Below are 15,561 nucleotides of genomic sequence, written 5' to 3'. Positions count from 1 at the left end.
GAGTTTGCTTGTCTCCCTTGAGCAGAGCTGCACAGCATAAAAACCCAGTGCTGCCTGGTAGGACCAGCTAAGAACTGGCTGTAATGAGAAGACACATTTCACCTGGGCCATACAGGGACGTTCTTCTCCTCTTTGGGAGGATAATCAAGGATCAGAATTAATGAAAGCAAAGCAGCAGCACCTGTGAAGGTGGCACTGACATTTAGAAAAATGGATCACTAAGGAAATTTTCTAGGCAAGACTGTATATTGTATAAGAGTATATGTTGCCTAAGTAAAAACAATATATAAAACAGCTGCAATCTTTGCACTGAGGTCTGGACTACTATAAGAGTAGTAATACAAAAATGTTAAAAAATAAAAAGGATGAATGTTCGTACAGCAACTTTTTTTTTTTTTAAACCCCAGAAACCTCAAACCTACTCCCATATCTGAAGAGCAGACAGCGCCCAGAAGCGTGCCTAATCTTCAGATCCAATGTGGTTAACTCGGGAGAGGGCTGCCATGCCACTGCCACTCCTCTTGGTACTCCCTGCACTCTGCTCAAGAGGGAAGAGTCAGGGGCTGGAGGTGCCTGTGGCTGCATGAAACCTGCACAGGGAGATGCACATGCAAGGGCTGCTGGTAACAGGGGTGGAAGATGTTCTTCTGTATGGTAAAATGCAGAAAATAACTCAGCGATGGTCTAGTGGGGAAGACCAGAGTGTGATGGGACCAGGGCATTGTGGGGGGCTGCTGGTGGGAACAGGAGTTTGTGTGGTGTTAAGGTGGTGGACACCACCACCAAGGGGATGTGTTTGAGCAGTGCAGCTAAATGTTTAGAGTGTTTGGACTTCCCATTTGACTGAAGGGCAACTTTCTTCAGGCAATTGCTGATGGGAAAATTCATTATTCAATGGAGTAGGAAGTGACTCAGGACAGCAGTCATATATTTTAACTATTTTGGGTGAACGCAGATTGATTTCACTGACCAAAGAAGGTCACATCACTTTTAGCTAAACTCTATGGCAGAAAGCAACAAAGATTCAACCCGTTTTGTAGCTGAAGCCTTGACTCAGTGCTGCTGTGAGGAGATGGTGGTGGAATGTTTGTGTGAGCTGTAATTGCAGGGGGAGTGTGTTTGGATAACTAACCTCTCACTAAGAGGTTCATGGGGGCAAATCACTGAACCCAAGCAACTGGCCAAAATAGAAAAGATGAATAGGAGTGGCTTTATATGATCCACTCACAGTTTGAAACTAGTCCAGAACTCAAAGAAGACTGTACTGACATCAAGTGAATCTCATTATGAAGAAAGAATATGATGTTATAAATAGGAAAGGATATGGAAAGTATCCCCTCCAAAATGTTGCTGAGCCTGGTGAGTAGGTGTACAGTGAATACATAGGCTATTTCTGAACGAATGATTTTTCAAAAATTACACATTTAATGTTTTCTGAGAGGCTAAAAGGAATCATTGCTGCTCTAATACAAGTTCTTCCTCCCTATTTGCAATACAGCTGCTATTAGCCAATTCCCCTGACCCCACCGGCTCTCACAGTAATCTGAACCTAGTATAATGTTTTTCATTTTGGCTTTTTCTGTAGACAAAATCAGGAGCATTTCCTTTCTGACAGTATGACACAGGCTACAGACAGTCTGGCGCCAAAGCTTTCTAAAGATCAATATATTTAATGCATTTAAAGTCAGTAAGATCTCCTAGCTTAGTCCTGGGTTGCTTGAAGAAAAAGAAAGCCAAAAGACTAGGGAACACTGAATATATAGATTTAATATTTCATTTGCTTATTTAAGGAGCTGTCCATTTTAACAAAAAAATATTTAAATTACTTTGGGTTTCAATTTAGAGTATTTTTCTCAAAATGTTTTGGTAATCATGGAGAAAAATTTAATGCATTAAGTGGGGTCAGATACACTGAGACACAGGCTGGTGGGAGGCTTGTTTATGTGCATAAGGACAAAAGAGTGAATAAATGCCAAAGACTGTGGGAACAAAGTATTATCAGTCCCATCATACCAATTTTCTTTCTTCCCATCTCCCAAATTTATTTTTTTCACTTGAATATTGCTTCAGTCACTCTGGCCCTTCCCACTGGCTTTCCTCATTTACTTAAGCTGCTTCTCGTTTTCATTAACCTCCAATCTTTATTGCTCCAAATGATTATTTTTGCTTGTTTATAAGTTTACTGCCTGCTAAATACAACAGCCAAAGGCAATCACACAGGTGAGAAAACCAGTCATTGTCCTATGAAGTTCACCAGAATTGTTTTTCTTTCATTCAGCCTCAAAAATTCCATAGGGACTTCCATTTACCCTACCTACTTCCCACTTTCCACTCCAAAAAAGTGTCTAACAGGAAAAAAGGAGCCTCACTAAAAAAGCTACCATCCTTTTGAGTTTCTGTTCATATGCATTAAATAAAAACATTATTATATATATTAAAACTTAAAAATATCATAGAGAAATTGCTAACTTGCTGTCAATCTTCAAAAGATACTAAACAATGGTACCCTAAGTTTACTATATGTCTTGCAAAACAGAAGCATTGCTGTTGCTCACAATTGGAAGAGCAGCTTAATAAACTTCAGTTCTGTGCACAACACTGGGCTGCCAAAAACAGTGAATGAAATCACATTTTCCACCTTAACACACTATTAACTACAAAGCTCACGCACACACTGCTTTAAATGCAAATATTACTTATTTCATGCTAATATTTTAGCAAGAGTGAGTGCAATTATTTCATCAAAGTAGATGCAGTGGGAGGTAAGCAAGAAGAAGTAGCTGTTAGTGGTTTGTGGGAAATAAATTTAGTCTTCTCTTGTATGAAGTAGGTGGTTAGAAAGAGAAACGTTGCCTTTCTGTTACATCAAAAGGTATGTGACATTTTGGTAAGTTCCAGTACACTTGGGCTTCCTCCCTAAATCCAGATTAACTCAATAATATATGTGAAGTGTTTACAATATTTTTAATAGGGTTTTTATTGAAAATCTGGACATGAGATTCAAGGTACTTCACACAATCTTTAAAGTTAACACCACTTATTTTGCTCTCCGAGTGCATCCCATTCTGCTAAAAGTCCTCAGCCTTGGTTCTGTTATAGTACTACAAAAAAGTTGGTCCTTGCTATGAATTCCAGGACAGTCTGACTACAGCAGCTCTTGGGAATGGCATTTTATTCCTTTGTAGCAATATATGCTATATATTTATTATATATGTATAATCATATAAATTATATCATCTAGACACAGAACAGTAGAACAGGAGCAAACTAGAGCAACAGCTTCAGGTTTTCTGCATTGTTGTCTTGTGCTTGAAGTGGCAGAAGCCAGCTGTGAATATTTCACCCTGGGACCAGGTCTGCCTGAAGCCATGCCAGAGGTGTAGGGCACAGCCCAGCTCCCTGTGTGTCTCTGCCTATCCAGTCAAATGCCACATGCTCTGCTTCACCCAGCAGCTTTATGTGATACCTGTCCAAGTTCCTAAAGAACTCAGTGATCAAATAAAGCGATGATCCCCTCTCAGAAAAACTGTCTGCTTTGGGCCCTGAGGCTTTTGTGCCTTGAGGTTCTTGTGATGGAGAAATCCAGCCTGGAAACAAGTAAGCAATAAAAATTTTCACATTAATTCACTTCACAGTGCTAACTCTCCTCTACATAAGCATCTCAGTGAATCAGCTCTTCCTAACTGCTTGCCCCCTGCTCTCAGCAATGCACAACAGAATATATGCTTTTTAGAAAACATGCACCATTTCCCTTGTGGCTATTCTTCCTTGGGACCTAGAGGAAGCAGTTTTTGCCCAAGTTTTCTGAAGGAATGGCTGTAGTATAACATAACACTTCCATGCTAAAAAAGCAAAAATATGTACAATGAGAATAAAAAAGGACCATTTCAAAAGGACTTCAATCTGAGCTGCGAAGTTTGCTTTGAACTTGCATTTTCAGGGATCTCAGCTGTAATTTTTTGCATCTACATTACAGGCCTCAAACTTCACACAGCATTTCCTAGTCAATGAAAATATCTGTTCTAGCTCTGAAGTTTAAATATGGCATATGTAACACTGTAGCACCTAGGGAGTGCAAACAATATGGCTATAAATTCCTCAGAAGGGATAGGCAAGGAAGGAGAGGTAGTCGGGGTAGTCCTGTATGACAGGAAGTGTTTTGACTGTCTAGAGCTTTATGATGGGTTAAATGTTTACGAGTGTTTAGAGGGAAGGCCAACAGGGCAGATATTCTGGTGGGATTCTGTTATAGACCACCCAAGCACTTATAGAATATAGCAGGGGTGGTTCACGTTGTACACTAGGAACATTTTTTCACTGAAAACACTGGTGGAAGTTGCCCAGGGAAGTCACCATCCCTGGAGGTATTTAAAAGACATGTAGATGGGGTTCTGAGGGACATGGTTTAGTGGTGGACTTGGCAGCGCTGCGTTAATGGTTGGATTGAATGGCCTCAAATGTCTTTTACAACATAAATGATTCTGTGATTCTAATACTGAGTCAGGCAGACAGCAGAAAGTATACTCTGCCTCCAAATTTTGTACTCTTTTATATGCTAGTACTATATGTAAAAACTCCAGTACATTCTTCTGGCATAAGGACCAGAGGCCACTTTCCTTTCTACTGTATATTGGGATGGCTCAACCAGTTGACTTCAAATAGCCCATGCTCTTTCATTCCAGTAAGGAGTTTGCCCCAAGGGTCTTGCTAACACTTTTGATTATAAACACTAAAAGGGTAGTAATCCTCAAGCTCAAATGAATTTACACACTAGATTTCTATGGCTCAGAAGAAGCAAAAGCTGTTCAATCTACTGTGAAAAGCAGAAACTTGTCTAAAATATGAAAAAAAACAAACAAATAGTGTTGTCAAAATATGCATGTATATGAGGGTTCCAAAATATAAATTACTCTCTTCTAAGCACAGAGCTAAATATTATGGATGGCAGCCTATAGCAGTGCTTCTCTAGATGTTTCTCATAAAGAATGCAAGACCTGAAATCTTTAAAATGTGACTCATGCAAAGCTAAAAACCCACGGAAGCCACCAGGATCATTCACCTTGCTGTGGGGGGATCTCTACCTCTGCTTCACAGTGCAAGACTAGGAATCTCAAGCATCATAAGGGGTAGCTGATACCACACATTTTTTGTACTCATAAAATGAGTTACAGCAAGAGACTTTAAATAACAGCAAGATGTGAATCACAGAATCACAGAATTGTTAAAGTTGGAAGGGACCTTTGGAGACCATCCAGTCCAAGCCCCTGCCAAGGCAGGGTCACCTTAATCAGGTTACACAGGAATGCATTCAGTGGGTTTGGAACATCTCCAAATGGGGCGACTTCACAGCCTCCATGGGAAGTCTGTTCCCAGGGCAGAGGGTGCTCAATGTAAAGAAATTCCCCCTCATGTTGAGGTGGCTCTTCTTGTGATTTTATTTATGGCCATTTCTCCTCATCCTGTCAATGGTAACCACTGAAAAGAGACTGACATCATTCTCTTGACACCCACTTTTGAGATACTTATATACACTGATGAGATCCTCTCCCAGTCCTTTCTTTTCAAAATTAAACATCCCCAGCTCCCTCAGTCTCTCCTCATGAGAGAGATGCTCCAGACCCCAAATCATCTTTGTGGCCTCTGCTGGACCCTCTCCATTACCTCCTTGTCTTGTGCTGAGGAGCCCAGAGCTGGACACAGCATTCCAGATGTGCCTCACTGGAGCCAAGCAGAGGGACAGGATCACCTCCCTTGACCTGCTGGCCACACTCTTCCCAAAGCACCCCAGGGTCCCCCTGGCCCTCCTGGCCACAAGGGCTCTGCTGGCTCATGGCCAGCTTGCCATCCAGCAAGGCTGACAGGTCCTTCTCTGCAGAGCTGCTCTCCAGTGGGTCACAGCCCAGACTCTGCTGGGACTTGGGGTTTTCCTCCCCAGATGCAGGACCCTGCACTGGCCCTTGCTGAACCTCATCGGGTTTGTCTCCGCTCAACTCTCCAGCCTTTGAATGGCAGCACAGCCCTCAGGTGTATCTGCCACTCCCCCCAGTTCTGTATCATGAGCATAAGATGGTACAACACAGTACTTCTGTAGGCCTAGATTTATTGCACATATTTAATGATAATTCTGAAGAGAAGATAATAACCAATCACTAATTAAGTCAGATATGACAAAAGCTGTTCTGAAATTTTGAGTGACCTCTGATTCCAATGGGGACTGCAACAGCAGGGAAAAATGCCAGACAGCCAATTAAAGGTCTGGTGATTAAGTAGAGCAACAAGAACTTCTCATGTGGATTGCCAGATCTTAAACTAGCTATTATAACTCAGGGAAAAATCACAAATTTAATGTGAACAACTCCTTTCCTAAAACAAATGCACATCGGCTCAAAAGACATCAATATCAGCCTCAAAAACTATTAGGAATGGTAGTACTGGAGTTATGGCTTCTTATAACTTCCTGGAACAGCATTTTCTCACTGGTTACCAACCTTAAAAATGAACCAACCAAACAAACAAGACCCAAACCCCAAACCAAACCAAAACCAAAAAAACCCAAACAAACAAAAAACGGCAATGAAAAAGAAGCAATAAGAGCTGAAAAATATTACTGCAATGAAAAATTTGCTTAAAAGACAAAGAGACATACTAAAAACAAAAGACAAGACAGAAGTCCTTGTTTTACAGAACCATTTCTTAAGAAAAAATATTTTTACAATTTTTATTCAGTTACAATTTTGTAAAGATCTCATGGAAGTTTCTACTGTAATCATTGCAGAGCGTTAAAAGAAATGGCCCCAGTGTTTTCAATGAGACAAAGAATATGAAGAAACACAATATTACAAAATGGTGAAGAGAATGTAAAATACAATACTTTCCAGAGCATAATTAAACTGTGTTAAACATTGCTGTAAAGAACATCTCTAAGTCATAGTTAGGTTAAAACAGTGAAGATGACAACATATTTTTTTCTGCTCACAGTAACGGTACTAGGTGAAGTTAAACATGAATGTGAACTCAAACTCCCAACCAGAATTAAAATCTAAGCTATTTTCATCGTGCAATACTCAGGAAACAACACTTGTGTGAAGTTACTGTAAGACAGAACTCTTAGTACCATATGTTAGTAAGAGAATAAATCTTATTTCTTTAAGTAGGTCCTTGATCAAGAGGAAGTTAGTAGCACATAAAAATTTACACATCTACCTATGAAAACTGCCACCAAAAAATTCAATTCTCACTCTATCTTTGAAGTCCCACAAACAACTCCACCTCAGCAACAAGGTGTTCCAAGTTCAAGGGCCCTTGTGAGCCTGAAACAGCACCTAAGTCCCAAAATCTCAGATCTGACTTATTTTCTATGGTGCAGCTGGAAGAAGTAATATCCTGTACTACACAAGCATAACTTGGAACACTCACTTGAGTGTGAGGAATCCCACTTCCAGGCTCTTCCCATATTCAGGCAGTGTGGACACCGCCTTTCCAGCAGAACTACAAGCTGTTTTGGAAAACAGGATCTGGGACTGTTTTACTAGACATACTACAGCCTGGCCAGAGTGAAGTTGCAAATTTCATGCAGCTGGAAGAAAGGAGAGAGAGGGTAGCATAGCCCAGTGGCTGAGCAACTTGGAAAGGGAGGGAAGAACCATCAGTTTCACAGAAGCAACAAGGTCCCACATCTCTGCTGGGCAGCTGTGGTGAGCACAAATCCTGATGAGTCCTTTAAAAAAAATTCTGCTATGGGGACCTACCTCTGGAGCAGGGCCCGGACTCCACAGCCTGTAGGCGCTGGACTCTGGTCAGCCTTTGCTAAGGGCTATTTCAAGGCTGTTTCTGCTGCGTTTGCAGGTTTCCACCCAATTCTGGCATGCACTACAGAGGGAGATTGGGTGTCCCAGCTCCATGACTTTATTGAGCCTTCCTGGGACTAGCTACTGAAGACACCTGTTTCAGCCCTAAATATGACACAGAGAAGCACAGAGGCCACATCCTGCCCTTTGTTCTCACCACTAAAGCATTGCTGGCCCAACAATGTAAACACGTCACACTTCTCCCACCAACTGCAGTGGGAAGTGTATTGCATCTTCTGTGCTTTGATTTAACTCTCCTCTGTATCTTGCAGCTGAGAACAAAAGTACTGTCCTTGTGACAAATTTCCTTACTGTAATAATACAGACACCAACAACAATGAAGGGAAGAAAAAGCACTAGAAAAGAAGTGCATTACTTAGACAAAATAATAAACCATAAATCACTACAGTGACAAGATTGAGTGTGAAACCTCTAATTACACATTTAATCATTTGCCAACGTCTTATTTTCTTGAAGCAATGTTCATGAAACTTCAACAAGATTTGAATTTGAGACTTATTTTATGTGTGAACTGCAAAAGCAATGCAAATAGAAATGGTTTAAAGACTCAAAAAAGGTATTAACTTTAATCTTCAGCTGTGCTGACATCTTACTGAATGCCTTTATTGCTCTCAGTCACACTAGCCCTCATTTGTGTCATTTTGACACATCACTGTGTCAAAACACATCAAACCCACCTCTATTGCACAGATGTGATATAAAATAAAGCAGAAAATTAAGGGGCAAATAAGTGGTTACTTAAAAAGCTATATTAAAATATATACTTAAAATACGGTATTAAAACAAGAGAGTGTAATACCATTGTGGAAGAAGACACTGTTATTTGTGAAGTATGGACAAACCTGTGCCCCCAGGCTGTATCTGCTCCACTGCCTTTTCACAAGGAGGCAAGAAGCAGCTGCTAGAGCAGAAGTGTCTCATGAGCATCTGAACACCTTTTCCTATGGATTTCAGGGCCCAGAAACAGAGAGCAGGGCTGGTTGTTGCTTCTGGGTTCAGAATGGCCGAGGGAATTACCTGAATTCTGTAAAAATTCTGTGTACCAAAGTCATCTTCCAGCACACTCAGAAGAGTACTTACTAAAAACAAGGTAACCCAAAGCAAAACGAAAATAGCAAAAATAGCAGAAGTCTTCTTCTTCTAACTGGAAAATAAGGCAAAGTCCAGACAACATTTGCATTTAGACAGATGCCCTCAAAGAATGTGGAGTCAGAAAATGCAGACTTTCACCAAAGTCAGAATATTGCTTATATGCTAAGAAAAACAGCCCAATATACTGAAGACATCACTTAATATGAATTGCAAAGGCACTGTTGTACTGCTAGGTTTTGCTTCCCCTAGAAGAGAGCAATTGGAGTTGAAGGAAAAACCCTGGAGTGCCTTTTGTTTTGTTTGGTCATGTTGTAGGCTTTGGTAAATTGGTAAATTTTTGTCTTATGGTTCCTAGCCAGGGTGGATCTTCACACAGACAAAACTGTAATTCAGCTGCTTTTTTTTCCTTTCTAAGAACAAACTGAGCCTGGGTTGCAGGGAAGATGGGTTTGCTCTACTCACGATTTTCACCCCAGCAGAGGGGACCAGAGCACGTGGGGCCTGGCCAGTGTTTTGAGTGCAGATATGCACAGGACCAAATACAGAGGGGAAGCATCAGCTACTCCAATGGAGGAGGGCAACATTTTTATTGTCTTTTGTGGAGACAAAAACCACCAGACAGAGAACTCTGAGGTAATCTTTAGGTCATATTTTCTTCCGTGTTTGTCTGTTTCTATTTGCATCATCCTTTTGAAAAATAAGTCATCCTCTGTACATGTGGATCTTGATTCCCTTAAGTTGTTTGCTGGTACTTGACAGAACCTCTGACACTGCTGTGAACTGGAGGAAATGCTCCAGAACCTGCTACGGACTCTGCTTCTGCCACCTTTTGGAACAGGCAAAGCCAGAAGGAAAAGGGCATAATTTAATCAGGTTCTGACTATTACATAAGGCTACTGCATGTTTTCTTCTATGCTAGGTAAGTTTTTGTTTGTTTTTATTGTGTTTTGTAAACAAGAAGTTACTTATGAGAAGCAGGGAGCACAGGCCCACATCCATAGCAATCTAAGTACAATTGGCACTGGGAAAATGAGTTTTCTTCCTTTCTTTTCTTTTTTGGATCTATTTATGAATCATGAGGAGTTTGGACTGATTCAGTAATAGATATTGCTGTTTCACCTACCGCATTTGAAAATAGCTTTGACAGCACAGCACACATTAACCCCCTCCTCCCTATATAGAACTGCCTACCTATAAAATCCACATAGAGGGCTTAAACTGAAAATATGGGAGGTGTTTGGCTTAGTACTTCTGAATGCATGTGAGGCACCAACGTCAGAGTCCTGGAAACATGACAAATTTTGATCCTCTTTCCCCCAACAATTATTGAATAAATAATTCCTGAGGCAATGCTCAAGGCAGGCTCACTCCTTGTGTACCTGACAACATATGACTGAGATGACAGGACATTTACTCACCCTGCCAGCCAGATGATCTGTAGGTCTTGGGAGTTTTTCTCTCTGCCTCTTCTCTAGTCCACTCATGCATCAGGTTCCTTAGAGATATGGGACAGCCAAGGGAATTTACTTTTCTTGCTCTGGGTGTAAGATAGTTACCTGTGACAGAGAAGATAAAGACACCAAATGTGGAGTATGAAGGCACTTGGAACAATAATTTCCATAATTCAGGTAATTCTTACCTCCCGCCTTCAATAGTAGCCAGTATTGAGGAATAAAAACCCCAAGAGTTGATTTAAAAATAAGCAGCCTGGAGGAATTACTGCTTAGTAAGAGCCCCAATTTTTTACGCTGCCTTTTTTAGTTGTAAAGAAATGATATGTATGAGGAGAGTTTTCAGTTAATTCTACTGGTTAACAGATCAAATTTCAAATAGATACATTTAGTTAGATGCATTTACTTTTAGTTTCTATCCCACTGTTCAGATACTACAATGATTTGTTCTGAAATATTCAGTCTCACCATTCGACACATATTCTCTTCCCTGTAGTTTCTCTTAGCTATTTTTTCTACTGTTTTTCACTCCAGAATGTCCAGAATGAAGATTATTCACTGGTATTATGGCTTTTTTTTTAATACCTATAGACTTTTCCTCTTCAAGGATGAACTACTCAGACCTAAATATATTTTAAAACTGTGACCAAGCATTTCTGTTCCACTCTTTTCCTCCTTGTATCACCAAGTGAGCTGAGAGACACCAGTTCAAAGCCAAACATGATCATCATCTATGTCCTGCTCTATTTCCTGCTCCATTTCCTTCAAAAATATATCTGGTAAAGAGGTGGAAGAGGAGACTTTGGAACGCATGAACAGATCATATCCTCTACAGCCACTGGACCTCAATAGGTCAAGGAGAGAAAAGCAAACATGCAAACCCCAAACATGCTGCACTTAAGAACACTCTAAAAAAGCAGAAATGGGGAAATGTCTAGCTTTGTAGAGCTCCCCTGAAAAATTTTTCTGTTTTGTCAACTGAATAGCCAAGCTACAGAAGCAACTGAGGGAGAAAGGAACCAAAGAATAGGTCATTATTTAATTGTCTCACCAAGTCTAAAATACAAAGGACTTTCACTAGGGGTTACTTTGGAGGTAAAATTGGAAACTTCTCTTCAGAGAGTTTTCTATTAAAGGTCATGGGTATCAAAATCTATCGTCTCACTTTAGATCAGTTATAAAGCTACTATAAATAAAGTCTCCTATATGGCACATTGTCATTGATTCCCACTTCAGTGTAATCAGCACTGCAGACACAGGAAATTCCTAAAATAAACAGCAGTATTCTCTACTTACTGCACTTAAATACAGTCAGGAGCTCTGTATTTATATTTTAAGATATTCATTACAATAAGTAATTCATTGTAATTTAAGATATGCATCATGCTTGCTGTACAGCAAATTATTTTATTATCATTTCAATGAACAAATGTACTGTATCAAAATACAGTGTAGCTATGACAACAGTAATTCATAATTTACCACAGTCTTTACCACTAAGGAAATTAAGTAATTTGGCTGAATTGTTTCGTGATAGAAAAAATGTGATAATTTGCAAGCAGTAGTTTTTGCATTTACTGTTCTTAGACCTAGGCCAGTGTCTTCTTTGACAATTGTAAATACATCAAAATATCTTTCTTGGATAAAAACAGACTATACAGCTGGAAAATATAGTGTCTATTCTACTGAAGCTACTGAAGAACTCATGTGGTAACTGTTCCAAAGTTCTGGGCAAAATACCACAACAAAAATAAGATTAAAAAAATCAAAATACTGTAGTAATTTTACTTACATGCAAATGAAAAATCATGCTAAAAAGTCCCTTGTGGAAATAGATTGGTTTGATATCTTTCACCTTATCTTATCTATCTTGCTGAAAAAGATTTGGGAATATGAAGATGGGAGTAGGAAGAATGACATGAAAAATATAAAACAAATATTTGCATCAACTTTTTTGACAGCTCCAACTGAAATGTGTCTCCTGAAACCCAAGACAGCAAGAGGGGCCCAGAAGAGGATGCTGCTTGCTGAAAACAGCTCCCCCAGTGCACTGGGCCTTCCCAGGTTGCCATTTGGGATGTCATGCAGGCACAGCAGATGGACAGCACAGGATGGGGAGGTTGGGAGGGATACTTGGGAACAATGCAGAACTTCCTTGTTCTGGACTGCTTGGATGAAACTGGGCAAGACAGACCTCAGCTGGATTTGAAACTGGTGAGGAACATGAGAAACAACCAGATGAGCTTGTAGGGGAACAAAAGGAAGTCTGAGAAATAGGTTGTTGGGAGAGGCTGGCAAATCTCCATCCTTGTAGATACTCCAAATTCAACAGAACAAGGCTGTGAGTGATGTTATCTAATTTTTTCTTGCTTAGACTAGGACATTGATGATACCCTCCAGCACCCTCCAGAAGTCTATTCTAACAAACAAATTGCTGTGATTCAATGACATTATTTAATTTGCCTGCAGTTTTCTTCCCTGTGAATAAAAGAAGGGCGAACATAAGAAGAAAAGCCAGAGGGAATAAAAAGTAAAATTTATCTCATCTTTATTAATTATCTCAAAGAAAGAATACCGAATTTGAACAACAAAAAAATGCAAACAAATTATTAAACCGCTACAAATACAGATTTATTTTCTCTTTCACTCTCTATCACCTGTATGATTCTGTAAGCCCTTCACCCTGTTCTGCTTTTTCCCTTTCACTGAAACTAAGTGGCAATACACAGGACATGGAGATTTTGAGTCCAGCCTTCACAATAGGACTTGTAGGAGCCCTTGGTTTAATCTGATATTTCCCTGAGCAGAAAACTTCCACTGTACCATGGGGTGGCACCAGACAGTAGGCACTATAATTTTTCCAGGTGCATGGTCCATCTGTTTCTGCCTCTTTGCCTCTTCATGTTTACCCAAAAAAGCGCAAGAGTTTAGCACCATACACTTTTCAAGCCTGAGTAAGCAGCTTAATTATTCAGACAAAATAGCATTGATTTGAAAGTGTCCGAACAAATGAAATTCAGGCTTGCCAACCTCATTGAGAAGGACAGCCAACCGGCTGAGGGAATTTCCAATTGTGTTACTTACAGTTCTTGTTTCTTTCTTCTATTTCAGGGTCATTTTATGCAATACAGAGCAAATTCTGGCAAAGCAACCACACAGCTGCTTTTGAAATCAGAGGAAACTTTGCTAAACAGGCAGACCTTCAGCTTCCTCTGAATTCAAGAGCGCCCAAAGACAATACATGAATCAGGGAGGTTGACAGCTGACAGTGATAAAAAAATAAAATAGTAGGCTCAATTCAGCACCCATTAAAATGAATGGGACAATTACATCTGTGAATGAGCTGCCCTTAAACATGAAGTAAATATCACACTCTATTGTTGACTCCTTCTTGGACCATAAATTCAAGTCTCCTTAATGTCATTATGTCGTTCCACAGGCTCATTTTTTAATAAGCCATGCCTTGTTTTCTTCAGTATTTCCAAGGGCAAGAATTTAGAGAATAGACAGTCATCTTCCACAGTAATCACTTTTATCATAACAGTTATGCTACAAAATAGAGGCCCTATTATACTCCATTTACTAAATTTATATAGGAATCAACTTCTTGGGCTATAAATGGACAGTATTACTCATTATGTTATTTGCTATAATAGTTGAACACCAGTGACTTGCAGATCCAACAAAAATCCAAAAATGGCTATGCAAAAAGCCCTAAAATTAAGTTCTTGACACATAATAACTAATGCTGCACACCCCTACTTTTTATGTTATGAACAATATGTACACTGTATTTATCCAGGAGAAACCAGTATTTAAAACTCTTACATTTATAATAAAAATAGATTTTATTACAGAAAACAGTGCCTTGCCATAAGAGATTTACAACTGATTAAAAAGGATGGCTTGTCCTAAAACACTTACATGATTGCATGCAAAGAAAACAGATGGTCTGTGTAACAGTAATTTGATTTCTTCCAGTAAACATTACTCATGATATAGAAAATGCTTATGCTGATCTACTCCAGAGTGATGTGTGCGCTTTGCCTCTCTCTTTAAATGAAGCCTGTAATTCTGTTCAAGAAACAACACTGCAGCTCTGGTTTCCCAACAAATCAAATAAAATCAGGTTGTCTAATGCATCATTCCTCACTTAAGAGCCTGACAACACAAAGATTAATTTTAACTTTTCACTCTCCCAAAAGTGCTTAACATAATGCCATGCTCCCTAGTCATTTAGTCCTTTTTGTAACAGTTCTTCAGGACAAAGAAAAGAATGTTATTTCTACTTTCATCTCTGAGAATAAGCCAAAATTCAATGCTTCTTCTCTTCTGCTGCATCTAACGTTCTTCTCCTTTATATAACTGCAGGTATACAGGAAGAAGGGAAAAGTCTTACTGGTAAGGCTTCATCTGTCCACCTCAAATTTTGTTCTATCTCTTGGGTCACACCAAGAATGGTGCTCAGGGAAATTCAGCAGCCACATTTCCCCTACCCAAGCTTTCCCAAACACTGGATGAAAATCTGCTTGCCTTTGTAAGGCAGACAACTCTCATAGGGTTGTTTAAATCACTAAAGTTCTTGGTAACCAAACCATGGATGGGAATTCTGTCACTTCTTCATACAGGATAGAGGTCTGGAGTGATAAAGGGTTTGTGTTGCCTTTTACAGCTCTTTTTGCATGGGATGAATACAGACAGATCTTTCTCAAAGGCAAAAATTTAACCCCTAAGAAAGCATCCTTATATCTTTTCCTGTATTTCACAGGGACTTCACACCTGAGTATATTTCATCATCTGCAAGTAATAATATTCCTGCTGGAATGTAACCCTATGTGTCATTATCTTGTCTTGTTTCATTACTGTTGCTTCACCTGACTGGCCTGGACTTATCCCAGCCAAATGAAGTAAGGGCACAATCCTATTAAATGCCTGCTGGGAACACCCTAAGCTGCTGCTCTTGTCAGTGGGAATTAAGGGTTCTCGGCACATTGTAACAGGTACTCAGACCCTTGAGAATTTGGACCCTTAATTAGATATTCCCTCATGACATTGTGTGATTATTTAATGTTCTGACAAGATGCCTCAGCAATCTCACAGGCCCTGAATTAACTATCCTAGAAGAGCTCTTTGCCAACTGCAATTCTGTG

The 15,561-nt window shown here is 39.7% G+C and overlaps 1 protein-coding gene across 13 annotated transcripts in view; it reads right to left on the bottom strand.

The window, feature by feature from the left end:
• The window catches only part of LOC131092157 (poly(rC)-binding protein 3-like), a 495,350-nt gene that overhangs the window by 380,470 nt on the left and 99,319 nt on the right, over positions 1-15,561 (bottom strand). For all 13 annotated transcript variants that reach the window (XM_058038809.1, XM_058038838.1, XM_058038846.1 and 10 more), the window contains one exon: positions 10,379-10,516. The gene's annotated coding sequence lies outside the window, so the exon portion shown is untranslated. The remainder of the gene's footprint in view (positions 1-10,378; positions 10,517-15,561) is intronic.

This window comes from Melospiza georgiana, chromosome 1 (genome assembly GCF_028018845.1).
Source record: "Melospiza georgiana isolate bMelGeo1 chromosome 1, bMelGeo1.pri, whole genome shotgun sequence".
Lineage (NCBI taxonomy): Eukaryota > Metazoa > Chordata > Aves > Passeriformes > Passerellidae > Melospiza > Melospiza georgiana.
The sequence above is the reverse complement of the archived record's forward strand: the minus strand, read 5'-3'. Positions and strand labels throughout refer to the sequence as shown.